Source organism: Tasmannia lanceolata, unplaced genomic scaffold (genome assembly GCF_043159265.1).
Source record: "Tasmannia lanceolata isolate RefF3 unplaced genomic scaffold, GAP_Taslan_0.1 ptg000048l, whole genome shotgun sequence".
Taxonomy (NCBI): Eukaryota; Viridiplantae; Streptophyta; class Magnoliopsida; order Canellales; family Winteraceae; genus Tasmannia; species Tasmannia lanceolata.
Window position 1 is genome coordinate 4,921,865 of NW_027518725.1, and position 15,757 is coordinate 4,937,621.

Genomic DNA, 15,757 nt, shown 5'->3' on the forward strand with positions numbered 1-15,757 from the left:
CCTCTCCTATTGGTTGGCCTTCCCGTGGAAATAAAAATAATAGTCCAAGTCGACTTAACGCGTTCTCTCCTATTAACGAGATTTCGAATTTTCGATACAGTATTTTCTTTATTTTTTTCGTAGGGTTATCTGGTTTTGTAATTTGAAACCCTAGCACTCTCTTCAAACCCTAATTCTTTCTTTTTTCCCTTTTTTCCTATTTTGAAACACTAGATCTCTCTTCAAACATTACTTACATTACTTCTCTGTTTTTTTCTGATTTGGTCTATGTTTTTTCTTTTCTTTTTTCGGTTATCTGGTTTTCGATTTTGAAACCCCAGCTCTCCCATCAAATCCTTGTTCTTTCTTCATTCTTTTTACTATATATTTTGTTTCATCTAATAAAAGCTATGTTAAATTAGGGTTCTTCATAGCATCTTCTGTTTGTAGGTCAAATTCATTTCTTTTATTTTGGGTTTTCGGATTTTGAGTGAGATATGTAATTTTCTCTGCATATGGATTTGGGATTTTCTTCCAGCTTCCTTGTTTTGAGATAAAAATGATTCCTTCAGCCTTGGTGGTTGTAAAAAAATCTTGGACAGTTGGATAGCCTGTCTTATTAAAATTTTGTTGGTTTCTAATCTATAAGCTCTCTTATAGATTGTCAACAAGGAGCAATTTCCCTTCATGTCAGGCTATATGATTTTGGTGTTGATGAAAGCCACTTGTATTTTATTTTTTATACATGTTAAACCATCAATTGGAAACTCACTTGAATGAATGCTTTGTCTATCAGGATTTTCATTGCTGAATTGTGTTAGAGAAGATGTAATCATTTGAAAGCATATACAGAAGAGGAGTTTAGTCATTTTGTTTGATTTGGAGACTTCAGCACAAACATTATGTAGTAATTGCAGAAATGTAACTTGTCGATGGTTCTTCATGACTTTGTTATTTGCATGTGTGATGGAATTTACTAGGTTTAGTTATTGTGTTTTTTTTTTAGATTCATGGATTTGGGCGTCTGTTTTCTTATTAGGTTCTTTATGGCATCCTCTATGGGTAGTACTCATATAATCCTAGAAGACCCTTTTACAAGTGCTCCAATTGGAACGTGAGCGTCATTTCCCTTACATTGCGTAGTTTATTACTTATTACTATTGAAGGAATATTTACATATTTTGTATTACAGGGAAAGAAGGGTTGTGGATATTTCAAATGGGTAGATGAAATGAATAGAGGAGTGGCACAAGAGGACAGAGACGAAGACGATGTAGTACCTATGCAAAGAGGGTGACTAAGACGATGTAGTACCTATGTAAAAGTGAGATGAAGACTATGTCCAGGGGCGGAGGCACATATAGCATGAGGGGGGCCATCTCCCCCAATGAATTGCAAAATCCCTTTTATGGTTTATGGCCTTACATACATGCTTAGCTAGTTTAGTGGCTTTACATGCATGGTTAGTGCCCCCCCCCCCCCCCCCCCCCACAAAAAAAAATCATTAATTCAAGCAACTGTAAATTAGTCCGGCCCCAAACTGTAAATTCCTGGCTCCACCCCTGACGATGTAGTACCTATGTAAAAGAGAAATGAAGATTCAACGATATGTGAAAAACCTTATGAAATTTTCAATTAATGGTTTGAGTTGTGTTGTTGCTTAATCTCGTGCTCAAATAGGCAAATTATTAATATTGAAGTACATGGCAAATTCACATGCTATCAGAGTGGTTGTCCCGGCTTCAATGCCCAACAACTCATTGACATTAAAAATCAACGGCCAAAAAAAATGGAAGGCCAATGGGCTACTACTGTTGAAAAGATAAATGATTAAATAACACCAACTCGAATGGCTGTTGCTGTTGATTTGGCATCCTTTATATAACACCAACTCGAATAGCTTCAGTTACTTCTGGTGTGCTCTGAAATTTAAGAAAGAGATAGAAAGAGGGTGGTCCCAGGTCGAGCTTCCAAACTTGTCATCAAAAGAATAAAGCCCAGTGCATGATATAATTATATTTCCTAACTTGGGACCACCCTCATTGTAAGCTTAAAAGCTGGTCTTTACAAAGCCCAGTGCATGAGAAGCTTGACTTGGGATTGTATAAACTGATCTGAAACCTACATCCGAGGAGTTGCAGAATAAACTATAAAATGATTAAATAACACCAACTCTTAATAGCTTAAGCATTTCGAGTAATCGGTCGTTCACATGGAATCACAGCAACATGATGTTAAAATCACTGGATTTCAACATTCCTAGCATTCATTCGATCATAGAACTTGAACCTGCACCATGAATCATTATTTTTTTCTTAAAATCCAAGTCGATGGGGCCATTGGAACAAACCATCTCAAATTATATCCAAAACATTACATCTGTGAATCAAATTACATCCATTGGAACAAACCATCTCAAATTGAATTCCAAAACATTACATTTGTGAATCAATTTAAATTACATCCATTGGAACAAACCATCTCAAATTGAATTCCAAAACATTACATTTGTGAATCAATTTGAATCAAATTACATCCATTGGAACAAACCATCTCAAATTACATCCAAAACATTACATCTGTGAACGAAATTACATCCATTGGAACAAAGCATCTCAAATAAAATTCCAAAAACTCGCCCGCTGGCAAGGTAATTTCAGCTGAACCAATAAACTCGTCCGCTCTGACAATCATTAAGTTCAATCCAAAGAGTATATTGCACTCACTTAGTAATGACACGGTACAAAATGGGCGAACAAAGTCATGGCTGTCAATGTGTGGGGAACGCAGTTCCCTTTCTCATATATATTGACGATGCAGCAGTCACGTACGCATGATTTTGGAAGAACATACCATTCAGCCAACCTCGTTATCATATCTTTGAAAATATCAGGTATGGGATCAACAACTTCATGGCGGAGAATGGTCGGGGCCATAGTTGTAACAGCAACCAAATTGAATGGTCACCCGTCCTTTGCCTGGCAATCTGGCATCCATTTCCTTGGTTCAGAATATGTGTGCTCTGCAAGAAGAATAAATTATCAGATCCCATTTGTGCCCCCAAAAGTACTTCCCAAGGAATGAATAGAGGTATGCATTTGGAAAAAGAACAAAAACAAGGCCCGGTCTATTTTTTCAATAGGCTAAGAGAATATCTCACACACGTTATAGAAGTTAGCATCACAGTGCAAATATTGACAAAAAAAAATGCTTATCATAGATTGTAGTTGAAGGCCGTCTCATGCAAATTCCAAGTCCAAAGGCATGATACAATTTTCCAATATGGTTTTTCTGGTAAAAGTGGAAGCCTAAGTCAATGTCACAGAGAGTTTTAAAGTGAGTGAGATTTGCCAATTAGTTTTTGAAATCCTAGTTAATCTATCCTCATTGCAAACTTCAAGAGCACATTAATGATGTATGATGTAGATATTGATAAAACGGAAAGAAGAAAATTATAGTATTCATCACAAGGGATATTAAGAGGCTGTCTCCGGTAGGGATTGACAGGTACATCTCATTTGGGGCATGGCAACTTCTAGGGACTATATATATATATATATATATATATATATATATAGACACACACACGGTTTTTAATTTCGACCGAAATCTGACATTCAGGACCGAGATTTCGGTCAAGACATACACAGAAACGTACTGAAACCGACAAGGCCGAAACTTACCAAATTTCGGCCGACCGTTACGGTGAAATTTGGAAAAAAAAATATTAATTTTTTATTCCTTTACCGAATTTCAGCCGAAATTACCGAAACTTCGGGTTGAAAAACCCTGAACCAACCCAAATCTCTAAACCCGACCCAGATTATTTTGGGTTGTGTTGATGTGGGTCCTGTTTAAACCGACTCAATTTGCAACCCTAATGGTAGGTAACCTACTTATATTGTGATACTAGAACAATCATTTCTAGGGTAAAAAAAAATGAAGTAAAATAATATAAAGTAGAAGCATATAATTACCTCTTAAAATGCCAGGGTTCCATCTTCGTAATCATGAGAGGATAAGTCACTATAGCAGAATGAGATGCCAAACAAGAATTTCATCTCACTCCTGTCTATATACGATCCTTTCACTAGCCTTGTAACTAGTTCTTGATTTAGGAAACGATGACTTGGCAACAAGAAAGGGATTAGATACCATTTTGCCTCAAATGAAAGTTGGATTGAGGGGATTTGATACCTTGGAGTCAGAGGCCATGCGAAGCTTCCTTCTGTTACCAACAATCCCCACTTCATGTCTTACATGCGAGAAGATGGAGCTAGGGTTTTCATCTACGCCAGGAGGGAAACGGGCTGCTGTGAGTAAAAACAGAGAAAGGACGACCATGTGTCCATTAATATAAGGGAAATGACTTATTCACCTCCTTTTTACGTTGGGCCACCCACTTGTAGTGCAAAAGCCAAAAGCAGTAGTAAGTACACTAGAGGAAGCTGGACTAGAGAAAAAAGGGGACAAATAATATCACTGCCCTAATATATATGCAATTATGTACTGCTTTAAGGCTTTTCTTGGCTGAAGTGATATACCCGTCCCCTCTTTATACCTGGACAGCCCCTTTAGGGTATTCACAAGTTACGACCATGGTTTTAAATTTCGGAAATTCCCTTATCGAAATTTCGGTAAATTCGATTGAAATTTCATCCCAAAAAATCCGAGATTTCATGCATTAATACCAGATTTTGCCCGAAATTTCAGGATTTGGCTGAAATTTCAATTTCGGATAAGTGAAATTTGAGCCGAAACCGAAATTTAAAATCATGGTTACGACATGGTTTGAAATTTCAGCCGAAATCCGAAATTTCTAGTTTCAGTTGAGAACGAAATCGAAATGGTATAAACCCGAAACCGTATAAAATTTCGTCCGAAATTTCATTTTTCCAGAAAGTTCGGTCCGAAATTTAAGAAAAATCCCAAAATATCTGGATCTTATATATTATTTAACATTATCCTAGAATTTTAACCGAAATTTTGTACGACAAAAAATATATTCTTATTTGATTTCATCGGATTTCGCCCAAAATATTGAAATTTCGGTCGTAATTTCAACTTCATTGGGACCAAAACGCATTCCGAAAACAAAATTTGAAACCCTGGTTACGACTAATCTTGAACGCTAGAGGAGCGGTCCCAAGTAAAAAAGAGGGTGAATATATCGTTTCCCTTTCTTGGACACTCAACCTTTTTTCTTTATACATTAAATGGATTTGCTAGCATCCATTGCAGAAGGCATTTCACAGAGCGTCTGTTGCATGAGGTAGCACCCACATATGCTCAGATTTTGACTTATTCATATGAATTTCTCTTATTCATATGAATCCCCATTGTAACCAGGCAGGTCCACCCGGCCTGTGAAGGTGGGTCTGGGTCCACTAATTAGTCACCCGTAAAATTATGGGTCATTTTTTACCCAGCCCGTATGACCCGGACCCAGACACATACGGGTCAGGTGAAACCCGGCCCGGCCCACCCGTTTGGCAGGTGTACCCTTGAACCAAACAAAATCTGCTGAAAAAGTGAGCCTATGTAGCTGCTTTCACATGCAACAGGCCATCTGCAGAATGTCTTACTCAATGGACGCTAGCAAATCCCAAATACAAAAGTAACAACCAGACAAACCTGCAAATCTATGTTTTTTCTCCCTCCGTAGTATATTGTGTGTTTTATGTTTTTTGCTTTATTGTATTTTTCTTTCGTTTTTCCTTCCCTTCTGTGTGTTTTATGTGTTTTGCTTTATTGTATTTTTCTTTCGTCCCCCCACCCACCCCCACCCTTTAATTTTATAATATATCTTTGCCATTTCAAAAACAAACAAAAAACCTGCAACCTACAACCCTTTCCTTTGTTTCTCAACCTATATAATACAGAATAGAAACTTGAGAAAAAACCCAAGAAGAAACTTCTCTTTTTATCTCTATTTCACCATCTTTGCAACTTTCTCAGAAAGAGACTCTTCTGATTTTTTTGTCATGTGATAGAAGAGCTTTTATAACAAGTTTTTTCCAAAAATCTATACCTAGCCGTTAATGGAATCCCAGAAAAGTGCGGGAAACAAAGCAACTTTCCCCACACGTTTGAGAATGAAAAACACCAAGGATACAAGATTTGGGGACAACAGATTCCACAAGAAAGACCTTTCAACATGACAACATGTCAACATATTTCCTTTGGACCCATCAAAAAAAAAAAAAAACATATTCCCTTCCTTTATTTTCAAGATCTTGACTCTTCAGCCCCCATCTCTCCTTGTCCTGACAGAAATCAACATATCATTCTCAACATTCTATCTATATCTCTTTCTATTCTTGCACGCTACACTATACCCTACACATATCCCAACCCTTAATTCATTACCCCTTCTAGATTTCTTTGAGACATAGTTGGGGAGTTATTTTATATCTTTTTTTTTCCATTGAGCTCGACCCCATAGTAGTAAGCTCATCACGAACACGAGCCGATGCTCAAACTAAGCAAGCCAAGCCCGAACAGCCCAAAGTTCAGTCTGGCTAGGCTCGGATCGTTTGCAGCCCAAAATAATTGGTTGGTTTGGGAGTGGCTGCCACAATCTGAAACGAAAGAGACCTAAAATCATTCCTAACAATATCCAATAAACGTGATCATCTTACCACATTTTTTGTCGACTTTATTAAATGTGAAATGTGAGTTAACGAATGGGTGTGGTTTTCTCATTGCGGCCCATCCCGTCCATGACGGTCTATCACAATATAAACGGATCGTAATGTCACATGGACGGTGATGATGCGAGAAGCAGATTTTGCTTGCCAGCGGACTAAACACGCGCTTCTCCGATCTCAACGATCCAACGGGTCAGATCTTCTGGTTATGTTTCATCGGGTTACGGTGTATGTTAGTGAATAGCTAACATGCGCGGAAGTGAGAATCGTTTTCCACCTCCGCAAAGATCGGTACGAAAGAAGGTCTCTAGAGAGAGACCGGCGATTTTGGGCAACCTCTCTCTCTCTCTCTCTCTAAAGAAGAAGGAAAGTTGAGCCCTTCTCTGTGAAAACGGTCCTGCACTCTATTTGTCCTGGTGTTTTATTTTGGAAATTAGGATTTCGAGAGCGGACTGAGAGAGATTGGGGGGCGATTGTTGAGATTCGAGGTTGGAAATTTCGAGGCAATTGAGTAGATCTCCGCTAGAGATTTGGATTCGTGGTCTACTCCGAGGACTGTAAGTTCTACCTAACAATTTCTTTCCTTTGTTTTTTTTTTTTTTTTTTTTTTGCTTTTTTAAGGTATTGGATTTCTTTTTCTGCGTGAATTTAGATCTACCTCGCAAGACTTGATGGATTTATCTGTTTTCGGTGTTTTTGTTTTGGCTATTTTGCTTCTCTTCTTAAATTTTTAATGGAAATCGTTGTAACTGTTACATGAATTGTGGTTATTTTATCCTTCTGTCTGACATATTCTCAAAATTTGATTGGATATGGTTAGAGTGTTTTTTGTATCCGAGGTCTCCTTTTCTAAGATTTTATAATTGGATTTTTATGATGGAATGTTCAGAAGGAAGTATGTAGATGTTCTTTCTGGTCATTGGATCGCAAAATTGTTTTTTTTTTTTTTTTTGGGTGTTTTTTTTATGGAAAATTTTTTGGGCACAAAAGTTTAGCATGATTGAAATATGTTCAAGATGGGGATGCAATTCACTTTTTTTTATGGGTAAGCTTGGGTTGGGCGGAGACCCCTGCCGGTTTATTTGATATAGAGAAAGATGATACAATAATAGGCATACAGGAGACAGGAGTATGTTGGGCTCTTTGTGATCAACTTGGCCATTTTTTTTCCAATGAGGCTTGCAATCTTTCCAAGTCCTTTTGGAGTCTAGAATTTTAAATGAAGGCCTGGGAATCTGACCCATATAGGAATAGTGGTAAGCTTCAGCCTTTCGAGAGTACACTTCGGGAGACCATTTTTGCAGGATGAGGGCTCTGCCTCCATATGTGGCAGTCCCTCCATTTTTGCACGATGCAATTCACTTTATTTGAAGTTATGAGATTGATTGAAATAAAACCTTGCACTGAAACTCAAAATTTAGAAGCAACATTCAGATGTGCAAAAACATACTGATATAGGGTCGGGAAGAGAAATAGAAGAAGGGGGAGAAAAAGAGAAGACAAAGAGAAGAGAGGGTATTATCTGCATCACATACAAAAAGGGAACATTGAGTTTGTACACGTCGAGAAGGGGCATCCTCCAGTGAGCCACTTGGCTCGCAGGATTTTAGGAACACTGTCGCAATATTTTGCCCAAACCTCCACCCAAAATGATGTATTGTCGATGTCCAGTTCAATGCACACAAGTGCACCGTTGCGAGCGACGCATCTACCATGATCAAGTTAGTACAGTCCCTTGGAAAGATATAGCTTCCCTGAGGCACCCTCTGATTTTTCCAAATGTCTTGATGGACCACGTGTGTGCCGGGATCCAACGAACTTTCCACCACTGTGGAAAGGCCTTGGTACTATCGTGAATCAAGCTTGGTTTAGTAAACAAACGTGCCTGAGCCGAGCCAGGCTCTAGCTTGGTTGGGCTCGGGTTCTGCTCGTTTAGTAAAGACATTCCAAGAACATGACATCAAACAAATACCATTAAGTAATATATATTTCGCATGTTAGACCAGCCACCTCATGAATGAAGAAAACAACTTTTGTCTCCATTCACGAGGTGGGTGGTCTGACATGCGATAGACCAGCCGCGAAATGCCTTCTGCGATGGACGCTAGCAATACAATATATATATATGAGGAAAGTGACTCTAGTCGATCCCCTAGAGACGCTTCTCTAGTCCTCCCACATTAAAAACCGTTCGATCAACATACTTTCAATCTCAGCCATTTCTCACTTTTGAAGACATTTCAAAGTTAAAAAAAAAAAAGCACGATTCAATTTTCCTATCTCTCTCTCAACGGAAAAAGGCAGAGAACCCTAGGGTTTCTCTGTTTCTCTCTCGGCACCTCTCTAGAAGCTAGGGTTTCTCTCGACTTTCTCTCCTGAAGCTAGGGTTTCGGCAACTGGTTTTTCTCTCTTGAATCTGTCTCAAGATTGCGACACAGTGTCATTGACAAAACCTAAGGACGTAGCACCAACATCTTCGATAGGAGACCCACAAACATGTGATGACGAATCGGCCATTTTAGGTACCTTAACACAACAAAGCGCCCAAGATTTTAAGTCATACAGTAGAGTTTGGAAGAGCTTGACAAAGTAATGCAATTACTAAAACATCAGTGCACATGTCATTGCCTAAAACATCAGTTCTATTAAAACATAGAACTACAGCAATACCTAAGAAGTCCTATAAGAAATTATAGTAGACTAGAATAGACCAAATGATAGGATGCAATTATTATGCTAAATGGGGCCATTTCTCAGTCACCACAAAAGTCTTGGCACAGACCCTACATTACTTTAATAGTTGCATGAGACCAATGTCAACTTACACTACTACATATCCTTTGAAACTGTTAGGAACAAACAACAATATATGAAGGGAATTTTGATTCAAATGGAGCTGACAAAACAACTCTATGCTACTGTAAAAAAAAGAGACTGGTCTAGACTCACAAACGAACTGTCAGGGAACCATTTGGAATAGATAAGGCAAAATAACTATGCAACTTTCATGCTAGATTGTAGTGATATCAATTCTCAAAGAAAAGGGGGAATTGTATCTGGGAAAGAGATCTTGCTATCAGGCCAGACGCATTGGCACTACTATATTCAGTAACTACACTAAACCATATTGTCTCCGTGCATCAGGGCGTATTAAAATTGAAATAGCTTCTCAAAGAAGAATCATTTAAAGTAAAAAAAAAATCTGATTTTTTTCACTATCAGGCACTGATTTGGAAATCCAAGGATTTGATCCGGATCCAAATCACAACACAAAAAAGGGTTGCAAATGTGAGAAATCAAAATCAAAATCAAAATCACTTGAATAGGCAGGCCCTTACCAGATAAGGGTTACTCCACTAACATAGTTTCTTATTTAACTCTCCACTTGTCATTTAAGTAAAGGAAAAAAAAATGAGTTCCAAGCAATTTACAACACAAGGATAAGCCCTGTAATGCATGTAAAGGACTTGTACAATTTAATCTGCCTGCAAATCATAGGGTTTCAATTTCATGCAACAAGATGTCACTATGGAAGTGTTGCTCAGGATTTGATCCTTTGAGAATATATTACAAACACAAACAATGCCAAATTAAACAAAAAAGAATATGATATACGACCTGGGTGGAAAGGACGCTGTTGATTTGGCTGCCGACCCATTTCAAGGAAACAAAATTCTAATTTTTTTCAATATCAGTCACTGATTTGGAACCCAAAAAATCATGGATCAAAGCCCTAAATAAACCCAAACCGTAGGTTTCAAAGCAACAAACCAAAAATATATATATAACACGAGACTCCTAAAGCAACAAAACAAACCTTAAATCAACGAAATAGAGAGCGAAGAGGTCGATTGAGCAAGGATCGAATCGGGAGGGATGTCGAACCAGAGAAGCCAACGAGGGAGCGAGAGAGAGAGAGAGAGAGAGAGAGAGAGAAGCAGAGAAAAGAACAAAAAAAATAACCCCTAGATCTTTTTATGGCTCGTAATTGTTTATTTGAGGAGGACTCGACTGTCATTTTTAAATGTCTAGAAGGAAATGGAGGGCCCGACTGTCATTTTACATCTATTCTTTTTTCGTTTCTAAAAGGTAGGGCCCGCACTTAACAGCGAATGAGGAAGGAGTTTTGCGTTCGAGCGCAGATAGGAATAGAATAGCCCATCTGCGCTCGACTTAACCCATCCTCTCCTATTGGTTGGCCTTCCCGTGGAAATAAAAATAATAGTCCAAGTCGACTTAACGCGTTCTCTCCTATTAACGAGATTTCGAATTTTCGATACAGTATTTTCTTTATTTTTTTCGTAGGGTTATCTGGTTTTGTAATTTGAAACCCTAGCACTCTCTTCAAACCCTAATTCTTTCTTTTTTCCCTTTTTTCCTATTTTGAAACACTAGATCTCTCTTCAAACATTACTTACATTACTTCTCTGTTTTTTTCTGATTTGGTCTATGTTTTTTCTTTTCTTTTTTCGGTTATCTGGTTTTCGATTTTGAAACCCCAGCTCTCCCATCAAATCCTTGTTCTTTCTTCATTCTTTTTACTATATATTTTGTTTCATCTAATAAAAGCTATGTTAAATTAGGGTTCTTCATAGCATCTTCTGTTTGTAGGTCAAATTCATTTCTTTTATTTTGGGTTTTCGGATTTTGAGTGAGATATGTAATTTTCTCTGCATATGGATTTGGGATTTTCTTCCAGCTTCCTTGTTTTGAGATAAAAATGATTCCTTCAGCCTTGGTGGTTGTAAAAAAATCTTGGACAGTTGGATAGCCTGTCTTATTAAAATTTTGTTGGTTTCTAATCTATAAGCTCTCTTATAGATTGTCAACAAGGAGCAATTTCCCTTCATGTCAGGCTATATGATTTTGGTGTTGATGAAAGCCACTTGTATTTTATTTTTTATACATGTTAAACCATCAATTGGAAACTCACTTGAATGAATGCTTTGTCTATCAGGATTTTCATTGCTGAATTGTGTTAGAGAAGATGTAATCATTTGAAAGCATATACAGAAGAGGAGTTTAGTCATTTTGTTTGATTTGGAGACTTCAGCACAAACATTATGTAGTAATTGCAGAAATGTAACTTGTCGATGGTTCTTCATGACTTTGTTATTTGCATGTGTGATGGAATTTACTAGGTTTAGTTATTGTGTTTTTTTTTTAGATTCATGGATTTGGGCGTCTGTTTTCTTATTAGGTTCTTTATGGCATCCTCTATGGGTAGTACTCATATAATCCTAGAAGACCCTTTTACAAGTGCTCCAATTGGAACGTGAGCGTCATTTCCCTTACATTGCGTAGTTTATTACTTATTACTATTGAAGGAATATTTACATATTTTGTATTACAGGGAAAGAAGGGTTGTGGATATTTCAAATGGGTAGATGAAATGAATAGAGGAGTGGCACAAGAGGACAGAGACGAAGACGATGTAGTACCTATGCAAAGAGGGTGACTAAGACGATGTAGTACCTATGTAAAAGTGAGATGAAGACTATGTCCAGGGGCGGAGGCACATATAGCATGAGGGGGGCCATCTCCCCCAATGAATTGCAAAATCCCTTTTATGGTTTATGGCCTTACATACATGCTTAGCTAGTTTAGTGGCTTTACATGCATGGTTAGTGCCCCCCCCCCCCCCCCCCCCCACAAAAAAAAATCATTAATTCAAGCAACTGTAAATTAGTCCGGCCCCAAACTGTAAATTCCTGGCTCCACCCCTGACGATGTAGTACCTATGTAAAAGAGAAATGAAGATTCAACGATATGTGAAAAACCTTATGAAATTTTCAATTAATGGTTTGAGTTGTGTTGTTGCTTAATCTCGTGCTCAAATAGGCAAATTATTAATATTGAAGTACATGGCAAATTCACATGCTATCAGAGTGGTTGTCCCGGCTTCAATGCCCAACAACTCATTGACATTAAAAATCAACGGCCAAAAAAAATGGAAGGCCAATGGGCTACTACTGTTGAAAAGATAAATGATTAAATAACACCAACTCGAATGGCTGTTGCTGTTGATTTGGCATCCTTTATATAACACCAACTCGAATAGCTTCAGTTACTTCTGGTGTGCTCTGAAATTTAAGAAAGAGATAGAAAGAGGGTGGTCCCAGGTCGAGCTTCCAAACTTGTCATCAAAAGAATAAAGCCCAGTGCATGATATAATTATATTTCCTAACTTGGGACCACCCTCATTGTAAGCTTAAAAGCTGGTCTTTACAAAGCCCAGTGCATGAGAAGCTTGACTTGGGATTGTATAAACTGATCTGAAACCTACATCCGAGGAGTTGCAGAATAAACTATAAAATGATTAAATAACACCAACTCTTAATAGCTTAAGCATTTCGAGTAATCGGTCGTTCACATGGAATCACAGCAACATGATGTTAAAATCACTGGATTTCAACATTCCTAGCATTCATTCGATCATAGAACTTGAACCTGCACCATGAATCATTATTTTTTTCTTAAAATCCAAGTCGATGGGGCCATTGGAACAAACCATCTCAAATTATATCCAAAACATTACATCTGTGAATCAAATTACATCCATTGGAACAAACCATCTCAAATTGAATTCCAAAACATTACATTTGTGAATCAATTTAAATTACATCCATTGGAACAAACCATCTCAAATTGAATTCCAAAACATTACATTTGTGAATCAATTTGAATCAAATTACATCCATTGGAACAAACCATCTCAAATTACATCCAAAACATTACATCTGTGAACGAAATTACATCCATTGGAACAAAGCATCTCAAATAAAATTCCAAAAACTCGCCCGCTGGCAAGGTAATTTCAGCTGAACCAATAAACTCGTCCGCTCTGACAATCATTAAGTTCAATCCAAAGAGTATATTGCACTCACTTAGTAATGACACGGTACAAAATGGGCGAACAAAGTCATGGCTGTCAATGTGTGGGGAACGCAGTTCCCTTTCTCATATATATTGACGATGCAGCAGTCACGTACGCATGATTTTGGAAGAACATACCATTCAGCCAACCTCGTTATCATATCTTTGAAAATATCAGGTATGGGATCAACAACTTCATGGCGGAGAATGGTCGGGGCCATAGTTGTAACAGCAACCAAATTGAATGGTCACCCGTCCTTTGCCTGGCAATCTGGCATCCATTTCCTTGGTTCAGAATATGTGTGCTCTGCAAGAAGAATAAATTATCAGATCCCATTTGTGCCCCCAAAAGTACTTCCCAAGGAATGAATAGAGGTATGCATTTGGAAAAAGAACAAAAACAAGGCCCGGTCTATTTTTTCAATAGGCTAAGAGAATATCTCACACACGTTATAGAAGTTAGCATCACAGTGCAAATATTGACAAAAAAAAATGCTTATCATAGATTGTAGTTGAAGGCCGTCTCATGCAAATTCCAAGTCCAAAGGCATGATACAATTTTCCAATATGGTTTTTCTGGTAAAAGTGGAAGCCTAAGTCAATGTCACAGAGAGTTTTAAAGTGAGTGAGATTTGCCAATTAGTTTTTGAAATCCTAGTTAATCTATCCTCATTGCAAACTTCAAGAGCACATTAATGATGTATGATGTAGATATTGATAAAACGGAAAGAAGAAAATTATAGTATTCATCACAAGGGATATTAAGAGGCTGTCTCCGGAAGGGATTGACAGGTACATCTCATTTGGGGCATGGCAACTTCTAGGGACTATATATATATATATATATATATAGACACACACACTTGGTTTTTAATTTCGACCGAAATCTGACATTCAGGACCGAGATTTCGGTCAAGACATACACAGAAACGTACTGAAACCGACAAGGCCGAAACTTACCAAATTTCGGCCGACCGTTACGGTGAAATTTGGAAAAAAAAATATTAATTTTTTATTCCTTTACCGAATTTCAGCCGAAATTACCGAAACTTCGGGTTGAAAAACCCTGAACCAACCCAAATCTCTAAACCCGACCCAGATTATTTTGGGTTGTGTTGATGTGGGTCCTGTTTAAACCGACTCAATTTGCAACCCTAATGGTAGGTAACCTACTTATATTGTGATACTAGAACAATCATTTCTAGGGTAAAAAAAAATGAAGTAAAATAATATAAAGTAGAAGCATATAATTACCTCTTAAAATGCCAGGGTTCCATCTTCGTAATCATGAGAGGATAAGTCACTATAGCAGAATGAGATGCCAAACAAGAATTTCATCTCACTCCTGTCTATATACGATCCTTTCACTAGCCTTGTAACTAGTTCTTGATTTAGGAAACGATGACTTGGCAACAAGAAAGGGATTAGATACCATTTTGCCTCAAATGAAAGTTGGATTGAGGGGATTTGATACCTTGGAGTCAGAGGCCATGCGAAGCTTCCTTCTGTTACCAACAATCCCCACTTCATGTCTTACATGCGAGAAGATGGAGCTAGGGTTTTCATCTACGCCAGGAGGGAAACGGGCTGCTGTGAGTAAAAACAGAGAAAGGACGACCATGTGTCCATTAATATAAGGGAAATGACTTATTCACCTCCTTTTTACGTTGGGCCACCCACTTGTAGTGCAAAAGCCAAAAGCAGTAGTAAGTACACTAGAGGAAGCTGGACTAGAGAAAAAAGGGGACAAATAATATCACTGCCCTAATATATATGCAATTATGTACTGCTTTAAGGCTTTTCTTGGCTGAAGTGATATACCCGTCCCCTCTTTATACCTGGACAGCCCCTTTAGGGTATTCACAAGTTACGACCATGGTTTTAAATTTCGGAAATTCCCTTATCGAAATTTCGGTAAATTCGATTGAAATTTCATCCCAAAAAATCCGAGATTTCATGCATTAATACCAGATTTTGCCCGAAATTTCAGGATTTGGCTGAAATTTCAATTTCGGATAAGTGAAATTTGAGCCGAAACCGAAATTTAAAATCATGGTTACGACATGGTTTGAAATTTCAGCCGAAATCCGAAATTTCTAGTTTCAGTTGAGAACGAAATCGAAATGGTATAAACCCGAAACCGTATAAAATTTCGTCCGAAATTTCATTTTTCCAGAAAGTTCGGTCCGAAATTTAAGAAAAATCCCAAAATATCTGGATCTTATATATTATTTAACATTATCCTAGAATTT

General features: G+C 37.8%; 4 long non-coding RNA genes across 4 annotated transcripts; 2 read left to right on the top strand and 2 right to left on the bottom strand.

Annotated features, from left to right (window-relative positions):
- The first annotated feature begins 53 nt into the window (after window positions 1-53).
- LOC143864367 (uncharacterized) lies at window positions 54-1,457 on the top strand. Its single transcript, XR_013241146.1, has 2 exons — window positions 54-1,093; window positions 1,172-1,457. It is a non-coding gene; the product is annotated as an uncharacterized LOC143864367 (long non-coding RNA).
- Window positions 1,458-2,318: 861 nt separating this feature from the next.
- LOC143864308 (uncharacterized) lies at window positions 2,319-4,378 on the bottom strand. The gene is made up of 2 exons (XR_013241131.1): window positions 3,957-4,378; window positions 2,319-3,001 (listed from the first exon to the last, which is right to left on the bottom strand). It is a non-coding gene; the product is annotated as an uncharacterized LOC143864308 (long non-coding RNA).
- A 6,486-nt stretch (window positions 4,379-10,864) lies between these two features.
- LOC143864366 (uncharacterized) lies at window positions 10,865-12,268 on the top strand. Its single transcript, XR_013241145.1, has 2 exons — window positions 10,865-11,904; window positions 11,983-12,268. It is a non-coding gene; the product is annotated as an uncharacterized LOC143864366 (long non-coding RNA).
- Window positions 12,269-13,129: 861 nt separating this feature from the next.
- Window positions 13,130-15,181, bottom strand: LOC143864312 (uncharacterized). The gene is made up of 2 exons (XR_013241136.1): window positions 14,760-15,181; window positions 13,130-13,812 (listed from the first exon to the last, which is right to left on the bottom strand). It is a non-coding gene; the product is annotated as an uncharacterized LOC143864312 (long non-coding RNA).
- Window positions 15,182-15,757: the final 576 nt, after the last annotated feature.